Genomic DNA, 25963 nt, shown 5'->3' with positions numbered 1-25963 from the left:
GGAAAAACTTTTTACCAGCTGTTCCTCAGACCAAGGACTATTATCTAAAATATATAAAGAACTCAAAACAACCAGCCCCCCACACACATAAAGACCCAATTCTAAAATGGACATCTGAAATGAACAGACATTTCTCAGACAAAGAAATAAAAGCAGCAAGTAAATATATGAAAAAATGCTCCACATCACTGGTCATTCAAGAGATGCAGATGAAAACAGCACTGAGATTTCACCTCACCCCACAAAGAACGGCTGCTATCAAGAAATTACACAACAACAAATGTTGGTGCAGTTGTGGGGAGAAAGGAACCCTTCTCCACTGTTGGTGGAAGTGCAGACTGGTGACCACTATGGAAGTCAATATGGAGATACCTCTAAGAACTAGGATTAAAGGTTCCATTTGACCCGCCATCCCTCTGTTGGATATCTTTCCAAAAGAATTAAAGGAATCATACCATAGTGATACATGCACACCCATGTTTATAGTGCACAGTTTGTAATAACTAAAACTTGGAAACAGCCCACCTGCCCATCAGTTGGAAACTGGATAAAGAAGATGTGGTTTTTCTATAAAATGGAATACTACTCAGCCATAAAGAATGAGAATGTAGCTTCATTCATAGGTAAATGGGTACATTTTGAGCATATACTCCTAAGTGTAATAAATAAGTCACACATATGCAAATACCGAATAGTTTCTCTGGTGTGAAAAACTAAAATAGTATTCAAGATCCTAAAGGGACAATTAGCAATGTGAAATCGGAAGAAAAGGACCAAAGGTGTAGGGACAGTGAGAAGGATAGGGAAAGGGGAATAAGGGAAAAGGAAAAAAAGTATGAGAAAATGTAAAAATGGAATTAAAGTGTTTGAAGGTGGTTAGGGGAGAAGGGGGTGAAGGGAGCGTGGGAACAAGGGGAAAAAATGAGAACCAAGACCTGGCATGTAAAGGTACAAGATCCCAGTAATGAATGTAACTGTACTGTCTACCTAGAATGTACCAAGAAATTAAATTTAAAAAAAAAAAAAGAACTATCCACACAAAGAAGTTTAAAGGACTAGAGATGTACCCAACAGGTAGAGAACTTGCTAGTATGTGCAAGGCCTTGGATTTGATCCACAAACTTAAGATGCAAAACAAAAAACAGGGAAGAAAATTTTAAAAAATGATAAAATGTACTTCACCAACATTAATCCCCTTTGAAGGCACTCTTAAGGGATTGAAAAACTAGATGGAGACAAGAGAAAATCTTTGCTCAGAATACATTTGTGAAAGGATTTTCATTCAGAGTAGATTAACAGTTCAGAAAACTTAATCAGAAAATCACTCAATAGAATGTGATCAAAACATTTGAATATATACTTTGTCAAAGAATACATGTTTATATAGTACATACAATGAGAATTTACTTAACATCATAAGTCCTTAGAGAAAATATAAATAAAAATCACAATGTAGTCCCACTATATATTTATTAGAATGGTAAGAATTTAAATCTTACCTTGCCAAATATTGGTAAGAAGTGGATCATCTTGGATCTTTTTATGTGGCTGGTGGGAATTCGAGCATCACAATTACTTTGGAGAATAGTGGTTTCTTAAAAAGTTAAGTAAACTTCTAATATAATCAAGCCATTTCACTTCTATGCATTTACTGAAGAGAGAATAAGAAATTTTCTGTGCATAGAATGCACCAATGTTTATAGCTTCATGTGTAATAGCACCAAACTAGAAATAACCAGATGTCCCCCAGATGAAGAAACAATTTATGGCGGAGTCATAAAATAGAATAATATTCATAAACAAAATGAATTAGCCAATATACATGCCATAATATGAAATAACTTTAAAATGATTTTGAAAAGTACAAGAAAACTTATGAGTGCATAGTATATTCCATTTATATAAAATATATGTTAATCTAAATATGTAAATTAACAGTAACAGAATAATGTTTAGTAGTTGCTTCAGGCTGGGCTTTATGGTAAGGAAGGTAAAGAACAAGTAAAGTTTTATGATTGATGGATATGGTCATTATTTTCATTCTGTTGTTTGTTTCACAGGTGTATATATCTCAGAATGTATCAAACTATTTTAAATGGTCAGTTTTCATTTTTCATGTGTACTTCAGTAAAGCTATCAAAATATTACATGCTTATTTTTCAACAAACTTTTACTTGGAAGTTAAAAAACCAGAAAACATGGAAAGGAGAAGAAGAGAAAAGTAAAAAGGGTTAATCTGTGATATGAATATGCGCCAATACCCCATGATAGATACATTCATTATGTATCACACATATTAATAATTTTTTTAAAAATATAAAAACAGAAGATATTGTTGCTGCTGTCTTATTTCTAAAGAGATCTGTGTAACTATTATTTGAAAACTTTTTCATTGAATGTGTGATTTCTAGAAATATTTTTGTGTGTATAGATAAATATGATATGATATTTTACTTTAATTCAAAGCCTATTTTCCAGAAGTCTTGGATTGCTATTAATCTACGGTGCAGTTTCAATAAAAGGTGCCATTTAGAAACTCTCTGAGCTGTTCTAATTGCCTGAATTTACCTTGCATGCTGTGAATATTCCTTTAAAAATTCTATCTTAAAATTATTTTAGGAAACGTCTTAGTAATGTATAATTTATTTTACTATCACCTTTTAAAGTATACTCTTTTTATTCAGTTTCCTTTTTTTAAATGAATCAGGACCCTCATTAGCATCAAGCTTGCATTATATTGAAGTGTAATGATATCTTCTGGACTTCATTAAATGTGCATAAATATTGACTCCAGTAGTAAGTGTATTAAGACAGGAGTATTTTTTCTTTCCCTTTGTAGAGCAGAAATGGGGATTATAACAGCCATTTCTATGTTCTATCCCCTCCTGTTCTGTCATCTGTCTCTCCTTGGAACACCATCCCTTTCCACATTCAAATATATATAGACTAATTGGTAAAGCATACACCCAGGATTGTTTGAATTACATATAAATAGTGCATGAATAGAAGATGTGAGGGTTGTCCTTTGAGTGAGATACATGATTTTTAATGCATGGACTTTTATATTGTTTGAAGCAATTCTCATTTTTTATTCTTTGCCTCTCAGCTCTGAAATGGCTAGTTTGATTTACTGAAGAACTCATTTTTAAACATTAGTTATCATTGTATTACAAGTACAAAGTCCTGCAAAAAGAGATTATAAAACAGCATTTTCATCACCAATGTCCTTGCTGGTAATATTTTTTGCATCGACTGTGTTATGGCTTGTATCCAAATCCTCATGCAATCATAGATGAGGCTTTTTGAGTGTGGCTGAATCTAGAGTGTGTGATGCTGGGATCAAGAATTCAATGCTAGAATTAAAACTGTGAGTGCTGCCTGCCTTATGAGTTTGCAGCCTGGATATGATATAAAGGAGAGAAAGAGGTTCTTTGCTTGTCTCTTGTAGCTCTCTCCCTTTGTCCTTCTGCCTTCTTTCCACGACACACTGCCATGCAGCTAGCCAATTATGAATTGAAGCCTTTACAAACTCTCAGCTAAATGAGCCATACCTCCTTTAACTTGAGGTGTTGGGTATTTTGTCTTAGCAATGCCAGAAGTAACTAAGACAGACTGTTGGTATAAGTCACCTTATTTTGGGAGATTTGGAAATTTGAAAATACCACCTCTATTCTGATGATTCACTTAGAATTGTTTGCTGCCAAACTAACAGGCAGTGCTTCTAGTTGCTTTGTTGATCACATCTTTTGTTTTGCTTTCTTATTAAGTAACAACTGTTAGAAAAGATGAACAAAATGTGAATGAATCTATCAGTTTTACAAGTGCTTTATTTCTTCTTTCTCAAATTTCCTTTTTCAAAGTAATTTTGATGTTGTTGTTTACAGCCACTGTTTCTGTTCCTTAATTCTCAAAGAAGCTCCAGAAAGCATTGGCAGTGTAATCAGTGACTGAATTCAGCAATTCAATTGCTAAAATGTCATTTTCAATTACTGAAAAATCTGAGTAAGTTCATTGTGAAGAACGGGTAGAAAATATCCTAAGTCAGGGAGAAATTCATAAATAAAACTATACATATCAATTCAATTGCTATGAAATCCTTTTACCAAGGGAGTCCTGATAAAATGATGAAATATCTCACGAGTTTCCATTTACCTTGACAAATTCAATATGGTCCAAGGTCTGGCCTTCAAAACTTTGTTCTCCCAGCACTTTAAGAGTAATTGCTTTTTTGGTAGGAGAGGGAAAACTTGGATTAATTGTTTTTCCTCATTGAGTTTATTGGTATATTTTTAGGTGTACAGTAGAGTTACATTCATCATTGGGATCTTGTACCTTTACATGACAGGTCTTGGTTCTTATTTTTTCCAATTGTCCCTACCCTCCCTTCACCCCCCCCCGTTGTCTTCCCAATTCACACTTTATTTCCATTTTGTCATTTTCTCATATTTTTTTCTTTTCCCTTATTACCTTTTCCCTACCCTTCCCACTTCCCCTACACCTTTCGCCCATTTCTTCCTATTTTACATTGTCAATTATCTCATTAGGATCTTATGTACTATCATAGTTTTCCACACCAGAGAAACTATTTGGTATTTACACATTTGTGACTTATTTATTTCACTTATGAGTATATCCTCAATATTTATACATTTTCCTCTGAATGAATCTAATTTCTCATTCTTTATGGCTGAGTAGTATCCCATTCTATAGAAGCACCACATCTTCTTTATGCAGTTTCCAACTGATGGGCAATTAGGCTTTTTCCAAGTTTTGGCTATTACAAACTGTGCCACTATAAACATGGGTGTGCATATATTACTGTGGTATGATTCTTTTAATTCTTTTGGAAAGATACCCAACAGAGGGATGGTTGGCTCAAATGGAACCTCTAGTCCCAGCTCTTTGATGTATCTCCATATTGATTTCCATAGTGGTTGCACCAGTCTGCCCTCCCGCCAAAAATGGAGAAGGGTTCCTTTCTCCCCACAACCCCATGAATATTTGTGATTGTTTGATTTCTTGATAGCAGCCATTCATTGTGGGGTGAGGTGAAATCTCAGTGTTGTTTTCATCTGCACCTGACCAGTGACATGGAACATTTTTCATATATTTACTTGCTGCTTTTACTTCTTTGTCTGAGAAATGTCTTTTCATTTCAGATGCCCACTTTTGAATTGGGTCTTCATATTTTGGGGGGCTGGTTGTTTGGAGATCTTTATATATTCTAGATAAGTGGCCTTTGTCTGAGGAGCAGCTGCAAAAAGTTTTGTTGGTAAAAATTGTAGGTTGTCTCTTAGTTCTGGTGATGGTTTCTTTTGCAGTGCAGAAGCTTTTTAATAAGATGATATCCATTGTTGATTCTTTGTGCTAATTCCTGTGCTACTGAGGATTCTATCATGAAGTCTTTATTTATACCAATACCTTCAAGAGTTCTTCCTAACTATTCTTACAACAAGTTTAGTGTTTCTTTTTTTAATATTTAGATCTTTCATCCACTTGGATTTTAGTTTACTGGATGGTGAAAGACAAGAGGCTAGTTTTTATCTTTGGCATGTTGAGATCCAGTTTTTCCAACACCATTTATTAAAGAGACTATCTTGCCTCCAGTGAGGACGGTTGGGCCCTTTGTCAAAGATGAGGTAGCTGAGTACATCTGGAGTTGCTTTTGTGTCTTCCAATCTTTTCCACTGAACCTCAGGTCTGTTTCTTTTTCAGTACTATGCTGTTTTTATCATAGTGGCTTTTTAGTATAGTTTCAAATTTGGAATTGTTATACCCACTGCCAGGTGTCTGTTGCCTAGGATGGCTTTTGCTATTCTAGGTCTCTTATGGTTCCAAATGAATTTTTTGATTCTTCTTTCTAGTTCTGTGAAGTATAGTCTTGGGATTTCAATGGGTATTGCATTGAAGCTGTATAGCAGTTTTGGTAGTATTTTCACTATGTTGATTCTTCCTACCCAGGAGTAGGGGGTAGCTTTCCTTTTTCTTATATCCTCCTCGATCTCTTTTTTCAGAGTGCTGTACTTTTCAGTGTAGAGGTCTTTTGCTTCTTTTGTTAGATTGATTCCCAGACACTTCTTTTTTTTTTTTTTTTGGTGCTATTGTGAAAGGAAATGTTTCCCTAATTTCTTTCTCAGTGAGTCTATTGTTTGTGTACAAGAAGGCTATTGATTTTGGGGTGTTGACCTTGTATCCAGCTACTCAGCTAAAAGTGTCAATTAAGTCGAAAAGTCTTTTGGTGGAATGATATAAAGTATCATATCATTAGCAAATAATGACCGTTTAAATTCTTCCTTTCCTGTATTTATTGCTTTAATTTCTTTCTCTTGTCTAATTGCTTCGGCTAATGTTTCCAGAACTATGTTGAAGAGGAGCAGTGACAGTCGGCATCCTTGTCTTTTTCCTGATTTTACCTTGAAGCTTTTCAGTTTTTGGCCCTTTAATATGATGTTGGCTGTTGGTTTTTCATAGATAGCCTTTATTAAATTGAGACATAGACAATCTATTCCAAGTTTTTGCAGTTTTTATCATGAATGGGTGTTGAATTTGGTCAAATGCTTTTTCTGCATCTATTGAGTGGATCATGTGGTTCTTGTCTTTGACTTTGTTAATATAGTGTATTATATTTATTGATTTTCGTATGTTGAACCATCCTTGTATCCCTGGAATAAATCTGACTTGTTCAGGATGTATGATCTTCTTGATATTCTGTTTGCTACTATCTTATTAAGGATTTTTGCCTCTATATTCATTAAGGAGATCGGGCTGTAGTTCTCTTTTTTATTTACATCTTTCCCAGGTTTGGGAATAAAAGTGATATTTGCTTCCAGGAATGAATTTTGAAGTATTGCTTCTCTTTCAATTTCATTGAAAAGTCTGAAGAGCAACAGCAGTAGATCTTCTCTAAATGTCTTGTAAAATTCAGCAGTGAATCCATCAGGACCCAGGCTTTTCTTTGTTGGTAAGTTTTTAATTACATTTTCAATTTCACTGATTGTGATTGGGGTGTTTAAAATGTTTTTTATCTTATTCGTTCAACTTTGGTCATTCATGAATATCTAGAAATCTGTCCATTTCTTCTGTGTTTTCTGTTTTATTAGAGTACAGGTTCTCATAGTATGTATTAATGAACCTCTGGATTTCTGTTGGATCTGTTGTGATTTCACCTTTTGCATTCCTGATTGCGTGGATCTGAGACTTTTCTTTCCTTTTTTTCGTAAGGTTTGCTAAGGGTTTATCAATTTTATTTATTCTTTCAATAAACTGACACTTCGATTCATTTATTTTTTTGTATCATTTTCTTAGTTTGCATTGCTTTGATTTCTGTTCTAATCTTTATAATTTCCACTCTTGTTCGAGCTTTGGCTTTTTTCTTGCTCTTGTTTTTCTAGAAGTCTGAGTCATTGTTAGGTTGTTTATTTGAGCTTGCTTTGTTTTTCTAATGTGGGCATTCAGTGCTATGAATTTTCTATGTAGAACTGATTTCATTGTGTCCCATAGATTCCTGTATGTTGTATTGGCATTTTCGTTTATTTGTAAAAACTGTCTGATTTCTTCTTTAAATTCCTCTGTGATCCACTGATTGTTCAGGAGAGTGTTGTTCAATTTCCATGTGTTTGGGTAGTTCCTATGGTTTCTTATATTATTGATCTCCAGCTTTACTGCACTGTGATGTGATAATATACAGGAATAACTTCAATTCTTTTGCATTTATTCAAACCTGTTTTGTGAGCTAGTATGTGATCTATCTTGGAGAATGACCCATGTGCACCTGAAGAGAATGTATATTCTGATTTTGTGGGGTGGAACACTCTATAGACGTATAATAAATCCATACTTGCAAAAGCTTGGTTCAGTTCTAGTATTTCATTGTTGATTTTTTTGCCTAGATGATCTGTCTATTTATGATAGTGGGGTATTCAGATCCCCCACTACAATTGTATTAGTGCTTACTTGGTTTTTCTTGAGGTTCTTAAAGACACAGTGATCCTTAGCTATTTCTTTTCTCCTGTAAATAGACCCTTTTTGCCTGTGAATAGACATCCCATTCCACCTAAATAATTGGCCTTTTTTAAGGATGAGGTAAAGCTTTCTCACCTATGATAGCAGTCACAAATGAATGAGCCCTTACCTCTCCCCTGAAGAGTTATTACTTTTAATTTGTAAATTAAATCTCCATACATTCACAAGCACTACAGATTTCCATTCCAAATGCCATAAATATATCCAATTTAAGAACATGAGACTCTCTTTTGATGGCCTGCATTGTATTTTTTTAGGGTGTACTTTAGTGTGCTTAATAAATCTTTTTATGCCTCTTATAGACACATACCTTGAAAATTACTTTTCTGTGATGGAATTCAGTGATAATTCAACCTGTCTTGTGGGTTTGAAGGAGTCGTTTCCCCATCCCTCATTTGTCAATATCCTGGATCCTATCTAGTGACAAGTGTGTAGCACAGTGGTAGAACCTAGTATGTGAAAGGCCCTACATTCAATCTTCAAAACTGCAAAAATAATATACTTATAAAAATTAACATAAATAAATAAATAAATAAAATATAGATGCCCCATTTAAGGCCTACAAAAGTATAATATTTCACAGTAATGTTAGGATATCACTGCTGAAAATGTCTACTTGTAATTCTAATATTTAAAAATGAATGTATGGAAAGCAGTGATTTAAACATGTCAAAATCAGTGCTTATGAAAGCCATATGAAAAAAATAATCATCCTTTTGTTACTGGTTTCTGAAAATCTGTGACTACTAGAGACCTTTTTTAGGTTCTTCTTGTCCTGAAAACAAAAACAACAACAACAAAAAAAACAAGTGCAAAAGTTAGTGAAGTTTTACACTTTTTTTTTTGTACTGGGGATCAAACTCAGGACCTTGTGCTTGGGAGGCTAGTGGCAGAATCACTGAGCTACATCTCTGGCAAGTTTTACACTTACTAAAACTAAGCAGTAAACATAATCTGCAGAGTGAGTATGGGCCAACTAAAGTAGGAAAACTGCATATCCAGAAGGATGAGTAGAGCACTGTGGAAGAGAAGACAGTGGACAAGAGCCTAATAGTGACCTAATTTTGTATCCTGCACTCCTCAGGCCAATGCCAAATCTCAGCCATCCAACCAAAAACTTGTTTAATTTCTTTCCAGAACAAATGAATATGGCATTCTCTGATTGGTTCCAGTGTAAGACCTAAAGTCTCACTTCCACTCCGAGGAGTGTGAACAGCCAAAAGAGCCTTTATGATGCTGAGTCCTATAGCCCAATGATGGCTTCAGATGCAAGACCCAGGGCCTTATTTCCGGGAGTCTTGAACAGCTCAAAGGGTCTCCAAGATGCTGGGACCTATAGCTCAGCGAGGCTCTGGGAGCTCGACGAGCAGTGAGAGTCACCTAGGAAGGAACACACCAGGCTTGTTGGTAAATAGACCTTTATTAGTATGGCCAGATGGCACTCTCAGAACTGAGCAGCTCAGAGAGGCCCAGCACAGGGGTTAGCACAGTTTTTTAAAGGCAAGGGAAGAGGATTGCAAGCACAGCAAGTGTGTCAGAGGTCAGGGGGTTAGTATTCTGCTATCTGTCTAAAGGAGTCAGTTATAAAGTGCATCTGACCTTTCATCTCCAGACCTTGGGCTGTTCTGTTCTAAGGAGGCCTTGAGTCGCTATCTTGTTTACCCTTCTTCCATACACTCTGTTTTAATCTTATCTAGAAAGAAATGTGTGCTGCTACATGCTGGCTAACTAGGGGTTAGATAGTGGTTAGAGTCCCACACCAGGTGCAAGGCATTGGGAACTGTCTGTGCATTTCCTGGATCTCTGAGATTGACAGGTCATGCCTACATGCTCACACCCTACCTGTTTTCCTGCCTCATTTCACCCTGAAAGACATAAATATCCATAAATCTCCATGGAGTGCTGAGTGTGTGGAGGTATCAATCCTCACATGGATCTTTTCTTCTGCAAGTGGCTGGGGATCATATTGCCTAAAACTACCTTGGTATGTTTTGACTCACTGCCTGATTTAAAAAAAAGTACCAGAAGACAGTGAGAAAGAGTTAATAGCTACATGTGAGCTGCCTGTTCAATGGGAGAAAGCTAGGTGAATTTGTCAAGAGAGGAACTAGTAGGCTATGGATGTAGTGCCCAAATATGAAAAGTAACAGGTTGAATTTTTCATACTTTCTGGGGAGGAGAAAGTTTGGTAAAGAGGGATATTATAAAGTATCAAGAGCCTGACAGCCACAGTACTTGCAAGATGACACATAGTATGGATTATTAAAAATAGGAGCCTAAATACAGGTTCCCATTTAAGCATTGGTAAATTAGGGTAATTGATAATTCTACTTATCTGCAAACAGAGCAATACTGGAATCTTACTTTTGGATGAAGACTTAGATCTTCCAGAGGTTCATATTAGTATCTTGGTTATTTTGGGTTATTTTTTCCTCAAACAGTTTAAATGGGGCTAGCTTTATTATATAAAGATAAATATAGCTATCTATCTCTGATACCTTTACTGCAGTAGGTGTGGTAAGGATCACTGGAAGGAGCATTCCCATTTTAATTACAAGTGATGTGAAAGAGTCACTTCCTTTAAAAAAAAGAACTGATTTTTGTACTGGGGATCAAAATTAGGGCCCTGTGCTTGCCAGGCTGGTGTGGCACCACTGAGCTACATCCCCAACCCCTAGTTATTCCTTTTAAATTTTAATGAGCAGTTGGTCTACAGGACAGATACTAGGTGGGCAGCTCCTTGACTAGGAGATAGCAGGAGTTAGGTTTCGTATACTTGGATAGCTTGTTGTACTTGGACAAAATTAATAAGATTTGCTAAAAGTTTTGTGATCTTTGGGTCCACTACCATATCAGAAGATAGAAATGATATTCGATATAGCATCTGAGATGGACTCATTAAGGACAGCTTTGGAGTTATTTTGAATCTTCATTAGGGCTACTGGCAATAGTCAGAGCCAAGACTAAGAAGTGTATAGGTAAAGTTTGGCCAGAGTTCACTTTAAAGTCTGGTTGCCTCTTTTGAATTTTCCAGAAGACTGAGATCTGTGTGTACAATAGAGATGACATTTTATTTCTCAAGCTTTTTAGGTTATTTGAGAGATAAACAAAGGATCATTGTCACTCTGAAGAGACTGAGGTCACCCAAACTGGGGAAAACTTTTTTTGAAAAGCACTTTGATTGCTTCCATAGTCTCTTCTGAACAGATAGAGAAGGCCTCAGTCCAACGTGTAAAGGTGTCAGTTAAGATCAAAATTTGCTTAAATCCCCCACATGATGACATATGTGTAATGTTTGCTTGCCAATCTTCCTCAAGGTATGTCCCTTTCCACTGTACATGTTTTAACAAAGGTGGTAGTTTGTGTTTTCCAGAGTTGTTGTAGTCACAGAAAATATAAGATGTGTTAGTGACTATTTCCCATCATTTATTCTCATATGGAAAGAATCAGAAAAGGTTTTGTAGCTTTCAACTGTGTCCCATGAGGATGAGCCAGTGTATTTTAAAAATACCACCAAAGCCTCCTTTTAATTCCTCCATGTCCTAAGGCCCATTTATCTTCTTATAAGATATAGATTAGTTTTAATTGTTCCTTAGGAACTGGAAATAAGAGTAGGCTTTTGAGGGGTTGTAAGGCTGCTCTTTTTGCCTCTCTATTAGCTTTTTAACTTTCCATTAAGAAAAGTCAAGAAGCTAAATATCTATACAGACTACAAATATACTTTTCTGGTGCTAACATGCTCATACAGCAATTTGGAGAAAAAGGTTCTTGCTAAGTAATAAACAATCATTAGAGCATAAGGATGAAATATTACAACTCCTAGAGGCAGTGTGTCTTCTCAAGTAGGGCACTCTCATTAATTGTAAGAGAAACAAAACAAACATATCTGAAGTCTTTTTAGGAAATTCTAAAGCTGCTAAGTCAAGATGGAGCGTCTTCCATCTCCTCAAGACAATAAGCATTATTCCCAGTTCCTGAGGACCATTAAAATCAGTCTATATCCCCTAGCTATATGTGGTCCTTGGGAGAAAGAGAAATAAAAAAGGAACTCGTATTATTTAGCAAACAAACTGGTTCTTCCTCAAAGGTTGTGGTGGAAGGCTATAAAAATCCCTTCATGATTCTTTCCACTTAGGAAGAGATACTAAATTGGAATTGGTCCCTTGAAATTTCACAGGTCTAGGACTTGTGGCAACTACTAGACAGATCTACAAATCTTGCCCATTCTGTGCCTTCAATAACACTGGCAAGCCCAAACCACCTCCTTTGTTAGATCATGAACAAAGGAGAAGAACATACCCTGAGGCTGATATTGTAATTAGACTTTACTGGCATGCCACCATGTGGAGAATTTAAACAAATGATAGTTATAATTGACACCTTCACAGGTTGGATTGATGCCTTCCCTGCCTATTCAATAAAGGTTACAGAAGTAGTCAAAAGTGCTCCTCAAAGTAATTATTCCCCAATTTGGACCAACTGAGTCCTTTCAGAATGACCCTGAACCTTCTTTTACCTCTCAAATAACTGAGGGTGTGGCAAAAGTTTTTGGAATAAAGTACCTTCTAAATTCTACTTGGCAGCTTGAATCTTCTGGAAAGGTCAAGATAACCTGAGCAGACTCTACAGTGAGTCCTGGAAAAATTTTGCCAAGAGATTTCTGAGTTTTGCCTCTGATTACTGTCAATATATTTAATGAGATTTTGAAATACCCTCCCAAAACTGGACTAAATATTAGTACATTTGAGATGTTATATGATAAGCCTCTTCTCTCTTATGGTATTATTGTCGATCCAGAGACCACAAGACTTACAGTATTTTATTAATCTAGGCTAAGTACAACAGTCTATTTAACTGCATATGAACAGATTCCTGCCAGCTCCTGGCCCAAGGGAGCTACCTAGCCTTTGCTTTGGAGACCAAGTGCTCATAAAATCATGGAATGAAGGGACTCCCACAAACCAACTAAAATCTAAATAGTAGGGCCGCTTTTCAGTGATCCTTTCCATACCCACTGCAATAAAGCTAGTAGAGATACATAACTGAATTCACCTTTCTAAGATAAAGCCATCTCTTCTTGAACTGTTTGCAGAAAATGAACACCCCAAAGAAGAAACCTACCCCAGTGAAACTCTGGAAGACCTGAGTGCTCTCTTCAAAAAGCAAAACTCCAGTATTACTCCAGGTGCATATAAGTAGAGCCATTAATAACCCTAATTCACCACAGCTTAAATGGGCACCTGTATTAAGACTTCTATTTTTAATTAGATCAATAATGTAGGTAATCTTGCTAAGGCTAAGGGTTTTAGACTCTCAGTGATTTATCTAACATCCCTCTTTCCTACACTTTCTCCTCCTCAGGAAGTATGGAAATCTGACCTGCTCCTCCCTCATAATTGGGCTCTACATTCCATAGTTAGTAGTGAAGTTACTGTCTTTCTCCCATCAAAGAGACAGTCACTAACACTTTTTTCATTGTATTCTTACAGTTTAATTTTTCTTCAGTCAGTGAGCCTCAGCACTCCACGGTAGTTGGAAAGCACATAATCCCCAGTAGGTAGGGTCTGTAATACGAAGTTGCTATATGACAGCGGAGTCCTCTACTCTCTCAGCACTCCATAAAAATGTTATGGGCATATGTGTCTCTCAGGGTGAAACAGAGCAGAATAGGGAATGGCATACTGTCTAGAGAAGTAGATATGACTTGTTAATTGCACAATCCCAGGTCACATGAGCTGAACTTTTCCCAAAGCCACACACATGGACATCTTATGAGAACTTCAGCAAGTTTTGGTAGGACTGCCTAGCCCCAAAAACAGCCTAAGGAGTGGAAAATACAAAAGGAAGTCCCCATTAAACTGTGTGATACTGTGTTCTCTCACAGTAATCCACTCTCATCATGTAGAGTGTACTTATTTTTCCACTTTAGGCCGAAACTCACATGCCAGAGGCTGTCTTTTACTACCTTCAATAAACATAAAACCTTGCTAGATTTATACTTGTCTTATCCAATTTTTTTCTCAGGACAAAAAGAACTTAGAAATCACGTGTAGTAGGAAACTCCAGCACCCATAATTTGGTAACAGTAGGATATTCTGAAAATCAACTTTACCATTTTTTGCATTGTTGGATATCTGCTACTGAAGAAGGAACCTGGACTTCAGTAAACCTCTCTATTTCTGGGATTTTTCAGGAGCAGAATGAGCTGTGAGTTGGAAGAGTAAGAGACTCCATTACATGTGTGTTCCACAGAGCTTAAAGCTCTTTGAAAAGTATGAGAGGGGGCTGGGAAATATTGGGTCTCCCTGGGAAGAAAGCTTCTATTAAAATTTATGAGTCATCTAAAGATGAGGCTGATTTTAGGGCCTGAGAATTATAAAGAGGGAATTGAGAATAGCTCCCAGTGTGGTTGTCGTCTTTAAACAGGTCGGGGAGACACTATGTCCCTGAATGAGAGATGGGTGTCTGAGGATGAGATCAATGACATCAGCTTCTTCTTTGGAGGCCTCTTTAAGTGTCATTTTTTTGGTCTTATAGAGGAATGGTTTCTGAGAATGAGCCATAAAAGCCTGAACATGAGGGATTTCACACCACTTTCCTTGCCTTTTGTACAAAAGATTTAACTGAAGAATAATGTCATAATTTAGATGGCAATTCTCTATCCCTCTCTTGCTATTTCCTAGTTCATATTGAACTCAAACAGTATTTCAATAGAATATAAATTGTTTATTCCTCAGATTGTGAGGGTCATATTGTTTCAATCTTGTAATGATACAGCCTAATAGTGAAATTGGTGGGATCTGCATGGTGTTTCCCATGGAACATCTTGGGGCCAATCTATGAGAGAGAGAGAGAGAGAGAGAGAGTGAGAGAGAGAGAAAATTTTACTATCACACATATCTGGCCAAACAAGCATCACCAGCCTGTTCATAGGCTGAGGCTCACTATAATATCTTAAAGACCATGGTGGATCCCCAAGGCTCCATATAACCACTTGAGAAATACTATCCCTTGTATTTATTCCAATAATGAAAAATGATAATTAATTTTTAACGCAAAATAAATAGAAATCAATTGTTCAGCATTTTTGAGAAAAGAAAAAGGTACCTTAAAAAGTTCTAAGTAGAAGTCTGCTGTCTGTTATCTATTGACTAAAATACTCCAGCTCTCTTTTTGTATATTCACAGCAAGATGAGTTGATCTTCACTGGCTGCTGCATTTATTCTGCCCAGGCCCATGCGTGCCTGTTTTGAAATTACCAGAATTCTTGTTGGAAGAAATATAGATGGTATCTAACCTGATTTAGAAGTGAAGAATGAAGGAGGCCAATATGTTCCCTAAAAGCAGACTTTATAAAAGTGCAGTTTATAAGAGTGCATTAGTTACTTTTCTCTCTTTGCTGAGACAAAATACCCAACACCCAAAATTAAAAAGGAAGGGGTTTAAAAAAAAAAAGAAGTGGTTTATTTGGTTTATAGATTGTAGAGTTTTCAGTCCATAACTGATTGGTTCCAAGACAGGGATGCCAAATGGGTATCACAGAGAAACCACACGGTGCATACAAGGTAGCAAAGGCAACAAGAGGGAGCTTTACCATGTCTTTCTGCCTTTTATCCCATCCAGACTACTGGGATTAGGGCAGTGCTAAACCACTGACATGTAGTGTAGTGGTTTAGTAATCACAAACCCTTAATCCCAGCATCACACATTCCAGATTCAGCCACTTTGGACAGAATGAGGCATTGGTGGGACATCCAGAACCAAACCATAACAAAGAGTGACATTTTCTTGTTTCCATGCTGACAGTTGGGAAACATTGCTGAAATGACATGATAGATCCATATGGCTGACCCACGTGGTGAACCAACATGACCAAAACATGAACATATGATGACTTGGGATGAACTCCAAGGTACACTGAAAAGAATACATGGAAAATTGTGGACTTCAATGGCTAATTGAAGCCTTAAGAAATGGGGCACTGAGAAAGTGGTTCATTTTGAATACAGAGAAATAAAAGGCCATTTAGGGGAAAAGCACAGATGAAACTTTGAGCACAAAAAGAAGCAGGCTTTGGTAAGTGGCTAGTAAAGCAGGAGACCAAGTAACTGATACATACTCCTCCCCCCAAAAAAACAATGAGAAAGTTGAGAAAAGTATTGAGAACAGATTGAAAGACTCATACTAAACTCTAAGTCACATACACACAGAATCTGTATCATCACTTTCATGATGGGGTTAATAACAGATGCCTTGGCAGCCCCCAACTTGTACAACAGCAGAGGACACCATATTGTCACATGGGTGGCTGCTGGGCCTGCATCCTTGGAGCAGGACCCCAAACAAAATGTGGGCCTTGATCTAAGTATGCCATGGCAAGGTATAGTGAGGGGCACAGAAGTCTAGGCTGCAACCCATGGAGGTGCCATGTAGTGTGGCTCAGCTCACAGAAGTAGGGAACTGATTACCAGATGCTTGTCTGCCATAGTTTTGCAAAAAATATTGTGAAAATTGACAATTTTCACTAAATTTTGTTTTTCACTTAGGTGACAGGTGTTTCAGTTATATATATATTTTTTAACATTAAAAGTAGTTAAATTACAATATGTTTTTACATTAAAAGTAGTTAAATTACAACATGTCCTTTATAATTATAATTTCAATTTATATCCTGTATATTCCACATATGGTTTTACTTTCTTTTAATGTTCTTTTGTCGGTATTAAGAATACTTTGCTTGAAAGACTTGATTCTATATTTCCTTTAAATAGAGACAAAAAGCTAAAAAGCCTATTCATTTCTACCTGCAGTTCTTGCTCTAGGCTCTATAATGTAGATGTATTATTCTGATCCTCTAAATCATGACTAATTGAATCTACATGAACAAACTATTTTTCACAACAGGTAGAAAATTAAAATTTTAAACTCCCACTGTTGATTGGTAATTATTTTCCTTCTTTCTTGGTGGCAGACCTCAAGTTGTCAGAATGCCAAGGCAATGCACATTGCAAATAGAAGTCACATTACTCTGAATTCAATTTGCACACATCATTATTGGAGAAATGCATTATTCATAACTTACTAAAGAAAAATATTATAGCTTGAATAACTTGTGCTCAATAGTTCTTGATGCAAAGATGTAGAAACACTCCTCAAGTTTTCACAAAGTACTCTCCCTATGTGAGCATTAGCACAACCTGCTAGCTTGCTTCCATATAGATCCTTCTCTGAAAGAAAACCATCTTATTTAGCTACATCAAATGGTTCCTCTTCAGACTATGTGATTCTCAACTCTAGTAGCATTTCCACCATTCTAGATTCCATTTCTCTGATTGTAGGTCCAGATACTCTGGAGGCTAAAGATGTAGTATCATTTGAACTCATCAGTTTGAGACTTGTCTGGCCTATATCTTTTTAAAAAAGGAAAGGAAGATTCTATTTCTGTTTTTATTTGTTTCCTTTCTTTTCTGAAGAGTATCATGCAAAGAGAACTAGATTCAGAATCAGAAAAAATAGAATCCACACACTAAATTTCCAGCTGTTTGACTTTAATCTACTTATAAAATCTTTCAAAGAATTAGTATTATCACAAAGATTTTATGAAAATTGCATGAGATAACATGTGTAAAACCCTCAGCCTAGAACCAAATGACTAATCACTAAAAGTTTCTTATTTCAAATCTGAATTTTTGCCAGGGATTTAGCTCAGTAGTGCCACCACCCACTTTGCAAGCACAAGGACATGAGTTCCATCCCTGGTACCCCTCCAAAAAATTGTTTCAAATCTGAATTTTCAAATGGACTTTTAGTAGACAACACAATCTAAAATTTATATCCCTCCTTTCCCCCTCTAAATTCATTAGCATAAAGTTTCACGTAATAGTTGTGCAAGTTCTGCCTGGCAGCCTTCCTCACTGTCCCCACTTTGGTGGCCTACCTTTAATAGAACTCAACTTACAACAAAATCAATCTGCACTCCTTTTTACATTTTTCTCATTATATTTCCCATTGTATTTGTTCAATCATATCTAGTAGATGATGAACGTTTTGAAGGTAGAGGTTAGAGCTTCAATTTTTGCAGAAGCTGCTATGAGCACAATACAATGACTGAGGCACCTGACAGCATATGTTTTACATGTACTTTATTAAATAAATGTTGAAATGTTCTTGGTCAGCTTGGAGATTTCTTCTAACTGATAGGAGAACATCATCTTTGACCAATGATAATGACATCATTCTTTTTGACCATCTCCATCACTGTGAAGTATATATTCAATTCTCCTGTGACTATGCACAGAAAAAGCCAGATGTAGAGAGAGGGAGGAAGGGAAGGGGGGAGAGAAATAATAAGAATCTGTAAGTAAATCAATCTATTAATAAATTGCTGATGAGTAGTGTGTGAGAAAAGAGACAAACAAGGTGTACAATGGAAAAGGTGTGGGAAGAAGTTGAGACTTCTTACTTTTGTAGTTCTAATAAGTGAAAACACAATGGTCATTCCCTAGTCTGTCAGTACTTTTTTTTCAAGAAAATTTATATTTTAACCTAAGTCCACTCTAGAGATACACCTTCATGTTGCTGCTTCACCACCTCCTGCTTTGGCAGCTGTTAATAAATAGGGATACCAGTTTCTTTAGCAACAGGTCAGGGAAGTTAGTAACAAGAGAGGAAAAGCCTGAGGAGGGGCATAAGATTATGTAGTCTAGGCAACAGGATAGAAAGCAAAGTCAGGAAGAAAAGATGAGAAAATGTAAGAGAAGATTAAGTAACTAAGTTGAGAATATATGGATTTTAAAGATCTTATGGGCTGGATTCAGAAGTGACTTGCTTTGCAAACCTGCTTAAAGTGGTTGAAGGGGGCCTATCCTTATGTTCTGCTTACACTATCTTTTATGGAGACAGGCAAAACCAAAGGAGGACTTCCAAGAGACAGATGAGGAGGCTGAGAAATTTCTGCTGCAACACACGATTGCTTGCAAGGCAGGCATGTTGTCACTGAGCTAATCCCCAGCCTATGTTCCAACATACTCTTGAACTTTTCTTCACCTGCTAATCTCTCTTAAACTCATTTTTATTCCATTCTTCTTCTCAGTTTTGCATCTTTTTATCTTTCTGCTGATGTGTTTGTTAAAATGATCTGAAAAAAAATGAAGGGCAGCAAGGTAAACAAGTTGTATCTTTCCTCTCAAGTATGTCCGTATCCTGCATTAGAGCACTGAATATATCATGAGATAAGCTATACTGGGCATGAGATCTGTGTGACCTGTTATAGCTAGGCCTCAAATGTCTCCTAAAGGCTGTATTGAAGGCTTAGCCCTTCAAGAAGTTTGTAGTAACATGGATTTTGAGGGTGACTAAATCATGAGGCTTTAAACTGAGTCCATGATTTAATCCATAGCTAAATGGGGTATTGGGAGATGGTAGAAAATTTAGGTGGTAAGACATGGTTAGAGGAAGTAGATCAGTGGAAGCATGCCCTTGAAGGGGATATTAAAATATTAAAATCTCTCTCTCTCTCTCTCTCTCTCTCTCTCTCTCTGTCTTTGTCTCTCTCTTTTTGTCTGTCTCTCCACCTCCATCTGTCTGTCTTTCTGTCTGTCTCCTATGTTCATTTAAAACTGAAAGAATTTGTGCAGGACAGTGTAGAAAGGGTTGAAGTGGAAATCCATGAACCCTGATTATAAAAGTCTGACATAAATATTGCCTGCTCCTGAGAAATTCAATAATACTGTACAAAGTAAATATTAAATGTTCCAAAAATAAAGATAGAAGTGAGACACATTGCAAATATCATATAAAAATAGCATATATAATTATACCCAAAGAAAAATATTTCTACTAGTCTACTAGAATAGGATTATTCTAAGAATTATCATTTTTCTTTAGTTTATTGGTACTTTTTAGGTAAACAATACAGTTACATTCATCATTGGAATCTTGTACCTTTACATTACAGGTCTTGGTTCTCATTTATCCCCATACCCCTGCCCTGCCTTCACCCCCTCCACCCTTCCCCATTTAAAAAACCTCTGTTTCCATTTTTTCCTTTTTTCACATTTTTTTCTTCTCCCTAATTTATTTTCCTCTCCCCTTCCCATTTCCCCTTTGGCCAAATTGTTCCTATTTCACACTATCAATTGTACCATTTGAAACTTATTTACACTTAGAGTTTTTCACACCAGAGCAACTATTCTGTATTTATACATCTGTGTCCCATTTATTTCTCTTAAGAAGATGGTGGCAATATGCATCCATTTAGTTATAAATGATTTTAGTTTCTCACTCTTTATGGCTCAGTAGTACTCCATTTTATAGAAAACCCACATCACCTTTATCCAGTCCCCAGTTGATGGGCACTTGGACTGTTTAAAACTTTTAGCTCTTACAAATTCTGCCGTTATAAACATTGGTTCACATATATCACTGTGGTATGATTTTTTTTAATTTTATTGAGTTTATTGGTACATTTTAGGGATACAGTACAGTTACATTCATTGTGTGGTGTGATTTTTTAATTTCTTTGGAAAGATATCCAGCAGAAAAACATCTGGGTCAAATGGAACTTCTAATTCTAGGTGTTTAATGTATCTCCATTTTGATTTCCAAAGTGCTTCCACTAGTCTGCACTCCCAACAACAATGGAGAAGGATTCCTTTCTCCCCACACCCTTGACAGCATTTGTTATTGGTTGATTTCTTGATAGCAGCTATTCTTTATGGGCTAAGATGGAATCACAATGTTGTTTTTATCTGCAACTCTCATATGACCAGTGATGTTGGAAATCTTTTCATATATTTATTTCCTGCTTTTGCTTCTTTGTCTGAGAAATATCTGTTCATTTCAGATGCCCATTTTTGAACCAGGTTTTTATATTGGGGGGGCTGACTCTTTTGAGTTCTTTATATTTTCTAGCAAAAGCTATCCTAGAGAACAGAGACATGGCAGTGGGTATAAAAATTCCCAATTTGAAACTATACTACAAAGCCACCGTGATAAAAACAGCATGGTACTGGCAAAGAAAGAGACCTGAGGATCAGTGGAACAGACTGGAAGACACAAAAACAACTCCAGATGTACTCAGCTACCTCATCTTTGACAAGAAACTGTCCATCCTACTGGAGGAAAGATAGCCTCTTTAATAAATGATGTTGGAAAAACTGGATCTCAATCTGCCAAAGATTAAAATTAGACCCTTATCTTTCACCATGCACTAAATTAAAATCCAAGTGGATTAAAGTTCTAAATATTAAAACAGAAACACTAAACTTGTTGGAAGATAAATTAGGCAGAACTCTTGGATAACTACCCAGTCTCTTTGCCAGGGAAAATTTTTTTTTACCAGGGATTGAACTCAGGTCCTTGTGCTTGCAAGGCAGGAGGTGGAACCACTGAGCTAAATCCCATGCCCATAAGTTAGGCAGAACTCTTGAACACATTGGCATAGGAAAAGATTTTATGAACAGTAGCATGGGAACTAGCACAAATGATCAACAACTGGGATCTCATCTTATTAAAAAGCTTCTGCACTGAAAAGGAAACCATCAACAGAACTAAAAGACAAACTACAATGTGGGAAAACAATTTTACCAGCAGCTCCCCAGACAAAGGACTATTATCTGCCAGTCTATTTATTTGATTGGGAATTGAGGCCATTAACATTGATGGTTATACCTGATGTGTATTGACTTATCATTATCCTTTTATTAGCTCTTTTTCATTTTTCCCCCTCTCACTTTAGTTTCTTGCCTTGTCTGATTGATTTGCTCAGTTGGGCCTCATGGTGTTGTGACCTTCAGTGTCTTTCTTAGAGTATTGTTCAGAATTGTTGGGAGTGCTGGCTTGGTATCCATGAACTTTCTCAGTGTTCTTTGTCATGGAAGTATCTTACTTCACAATCAATTTTGAAATGTAGTTTTTCATGATATATCAGTCTAGATTGGAGTTTGTTTTCTTTTAGGGCTTGAAATACCTCACTCCAGTCTTTCCTTGACCTGAGGGTTTGTGTTGAAAATTCTGCTGTGTTTCTGATGGGCTTTCCTTTGCATGTGATTTGTTTCTTCTCTCTAAGTGCTTGTAGTATTTTATTCTTCTATTTGGTTTCTGGCATCTTTATTATTATATGTCTAGATGTAGATTTTTCATCATGGATAGTTGAAGTCCTATATGTCTCACTTATCTGTTTGTCAAATTCTTTTGCTATGGTTGGTATGTTTTTTGTCATTAATTCTGTGAACAGATTTTTTATGTCATCTGTACTATCTCATGCTCTTTTGTAGACTCCTATCAGTCTTATATTATTCTTCTTTGCATCATGTAGGAGCTGATGGATTGATTTCTCATGGTCCTTTACTGTTTTTTAGGATATCTCTCTTTTCATGGTCATTGACTGCCATTCTGTAGTCTATATCTGATATCCTGGCTTCAGATTGGGTCAGTCTGTTGTGTACACTTTCAGTAGAGCTTTTTATCTCCTAGATATATATCTGAATGTCTTTCATGGATTCTATTTCTTTCCTACATTGGCCATTCATGGTTTCCATTTCTTTCCTATGCTGGTCATTCGTGGCTTTTATCATGGTCCTGAATTAATCTATTTTTTTATCTGTTTCTCTTTGAGATTCTCTCATCATGTCTTTCATTGTGGAAATTATTTCTGCTTTGAATTTTTCATTAATCTGTTTTGTTACTTCCTGTGCTATGAGTTCAGGGTGTCCTGGTGGTTGATTGTCAGACTTTTCCACCTTGCTTTCCCTAGAATTTGCCTTTTGTAGTCTGGAAGTTGTACTTGTGCCTTGCTTAAGTTTTTTCTCATTTTTATTTTTGTTGTTGGCACTGTCCTTTAATTCCTGGGTTAATACTTAGATCTTCCAGATATAATTGGTCTTTAGGTTTTGAGTCTCTAATGACTCAGAGACACTCTCATTTTCATAATACCAGGAAGGACAACTGATTAGATCAATCACCGCACCTTAGCTCAAGTGATACAATCAGCAAAACAATAACATCAAGCACAGTTTAGAAACTGACAATCTGCAGTAGTTATTAATCTATCACCTTTAACCATATGAGTTTAATAAAAATTTGAGGACCATCCCAAAATATGTTTTTAGTGGATAAACTCTTCAAAATAGCAATTTTACCCTTCATGATGGAGTCTTGGGAGAAGTTGAGAAGAGAGAAATATATAGGCAGAAGCATAGAAGAAAGATACAAGTGAAGCCAGAGGACACAGAAAGATTGCACAAACTCTAAGAAACTGATGAAGATAAGAGGGAAAGAGTGAAAGATCAAAGACAAGAAGAACAGGACAACATAAGAACTAAAGGGCATCTATATATTGTACTCACTTTCCTTTAAAACTAATGTCAATTGAGAGAAGAAAAAAAGAGAAGAGAAGAAAAAGAAGAAATCTGAATTAGAGCAGGAACCAAATCAAACAGGGAGATAAAGAACAAAGTGTGAGAGCAAGAGATTAAGTGAGAAAAAGAAGAAAAAAAAGAAAGAATTTGGAGAGTGGAAATAAAATGAAATTTGAAAAATTAAAAATTAAAAATAATAGGAAAGGAAAAAAATAATTAAAGAAACAAAGATGAATAAAAATGAAGGACCTCCTTCAGGGTATGTCTCTGCTGCCACCATAGATGATGTAGGCAGTAATATGCAGATCTAAGTCAATGAGTCTCAGCCAGCCAGCAGCAGACCTCTGAGATTCAGGCTGATTTGTGGCTGCAAAGTCCAAATTGAGTTCCCTGACCACCTGTAGGTTTAAACTCTGCAAGATTCTACTGCAGATTCCATCTGCACTTCCCCTGAAGATAGTCCAGGTGCTAACGGGAAGAGGTGATCCATTCTACTTACCAACTATGGTGGTCTGGTGTGTCTTTTTTGCAGACATTCTCTTCAGTTCGTCTTTAGCTTTCATTAAGGTCCCTGAGAGGGGCCGCTTTCTGTTGTCGATTTCTGCTCTATCTTCTGGTGCTCAGTGCAATGGCCTTTGTGACCCCCTGTGCTTCTCTAGTGTGGATCTAGCACTGGCACAGCCAGGAGACCTGGGGGAGTGTTGCTGGTCCACCCACATGGCTCACAGTCCTTACTGGTCTGCTCCATTTGGAGTTCCTAAGAATAATATTGTAGTCAGATTTTTTAGTTTACCTCCTAATAAGAAATTTCATGAACTAATAGCAAAAATTATGGCCTCTACAGCATGTGTAAACTATACAGATAAAATTAATGGCTATTAACTTCATAAAACATTAAGTTCCTCACCCAGAAAGGTGAGGTCACTTCAGTTATATTTCACAGATGAAATAAAAGTGATCCAATAAGTGGAAATGACACTGTAAAATGATAATTTTTAATATATTTATACGTGTACAGAGAGTAATTAGTATTGTGATACAATTTAGCCAACTATTCCAAAGGAAGCAAAGAGAAAGGTGATCGATTTCCTCCTGCTTAATTTGAGAAAATCATCAAATCATATCAAATGAGTAATAAGTGAAGCTACAGTTAATTCTAAAGACTTCTAAGTGCAGGAAACACTACAAAATTTTAAATGGATAAATACAAGCTTGGATAAGTTTATGAATTAGTCATTACTAACAGTTATTGAGTGTTCCCTGTATCAGGCACTTTTTGAAGCACTTTTTCAATAGCATAACTTTTCATCATGAAAACAAACTTATGTGGCAGACACTCTTTTTTTTGGTATAGGGTATCAAACTCTGGTCCTTGCACTTGTAAGGCAGTTAGCAGAACCACTGAGCTAAATCCCCAGCCCTGGCAGTCTTAATAGCTTTATTTTGTATAAGGAAAACATAAAGCACAGTTAGAAATTAATGTGTCATGCTATAACTGATAAAGTTGAATGTTGACACTCTAGCTTTGGAGGCCAAGTAGTTACCAGCTAAGCTATGATTTCCACAAGGGAGCTTAGAAAAAAGGAGACCATTTAGGCCAGAGCCTAGTTTCTAATGGAAATAATGCTTGAAATAATGATAGTTGCTTTTAGTATTTAAACTGTCCATAGAAGATATTACAGAAGAATACACAAGATTTTATAACTGATTATTTTTATAAAGAATTAGAGTTAATTTGAGTTGAATTTTGAGTCTTAAATTTGATGGTAAAGTAAGTATTCTTGGACAAAATAATTTCAACTGGTCTGATGGTAGATAAGTCTAATTTTAGATGATAGTCTCAAAATATATTGGTATATATTATATATAAACAAATAAATACCTAAGAGTCACATGAATATATAGTCATGAATCCTAAAAAGAAAAAGATAGAAAAGACTTATGGCACAATTCGGTGAATGTATACATTTAGAAAAATTATGTTTTGTAATGTTATATAATGTAAAGGAAATGAGTCTGTGTTTATCAGCTATGAAAGAGGAGAATCAGAAGCCAATGAAAGAGTCCAGCAGGAAGAGGAAATCAAAAGTATCTAATTCTACAAAGAAATTGAACAGAATGAGAACTGGGAAGATGCCCTAGTATTGCCAGTTGGAATGGTTTCAAAGAACACTTTCATTAAAGTGGTGAGGGCAGAAGACAAATTACAAGTCGTTCAGAACAGAAAAATGTTAGTGGAGATAGAGATGATGTACAACTCTTTCAAGACATTTCTTCAGGAAGAAAATGTGAATGATAAAGCCATTTGGGGGATGAAAATGGGGTTAAATAAGAATTTATTTAAGCCACTGATTCTTCAGCGTACTTATAAGACAGAGATAAATGAACCAGGGGAAATGTTTTAGAAATAAAAGATGGGAAAAGTAATTTATTTCCTTTCTCAAGATGAGAAGAGGGTAGAACTATGATCATAAAATGTAAAAGCAGAAAATGATGATGCTAATATCTGTTTTTTTCCAAATGTTGCTTCATGAATTGATTTTTAAAAAAACTGTATCAGAATCATTCCAGAACATTTTACC

Source organism: Fukomys damarensis, unplaced genomic scaffold, assembly GCF_012274545.1.
Source record: "Fukomys damarensis isolate Sample0158 unplaced genomic scaffold, DMR_v1.0_HiC HiC_scaffold_39, whole genome shotgun sequence".
Taxonomy (NCBI): Eukaryota; Metazoa; Chordata; class Mammalia; order Rodentia; family Bathyergidae; genus Fukomys; species Fukomys damarensis.
This window is presented reverse-complemented; position numbering follows the sequence as displayed.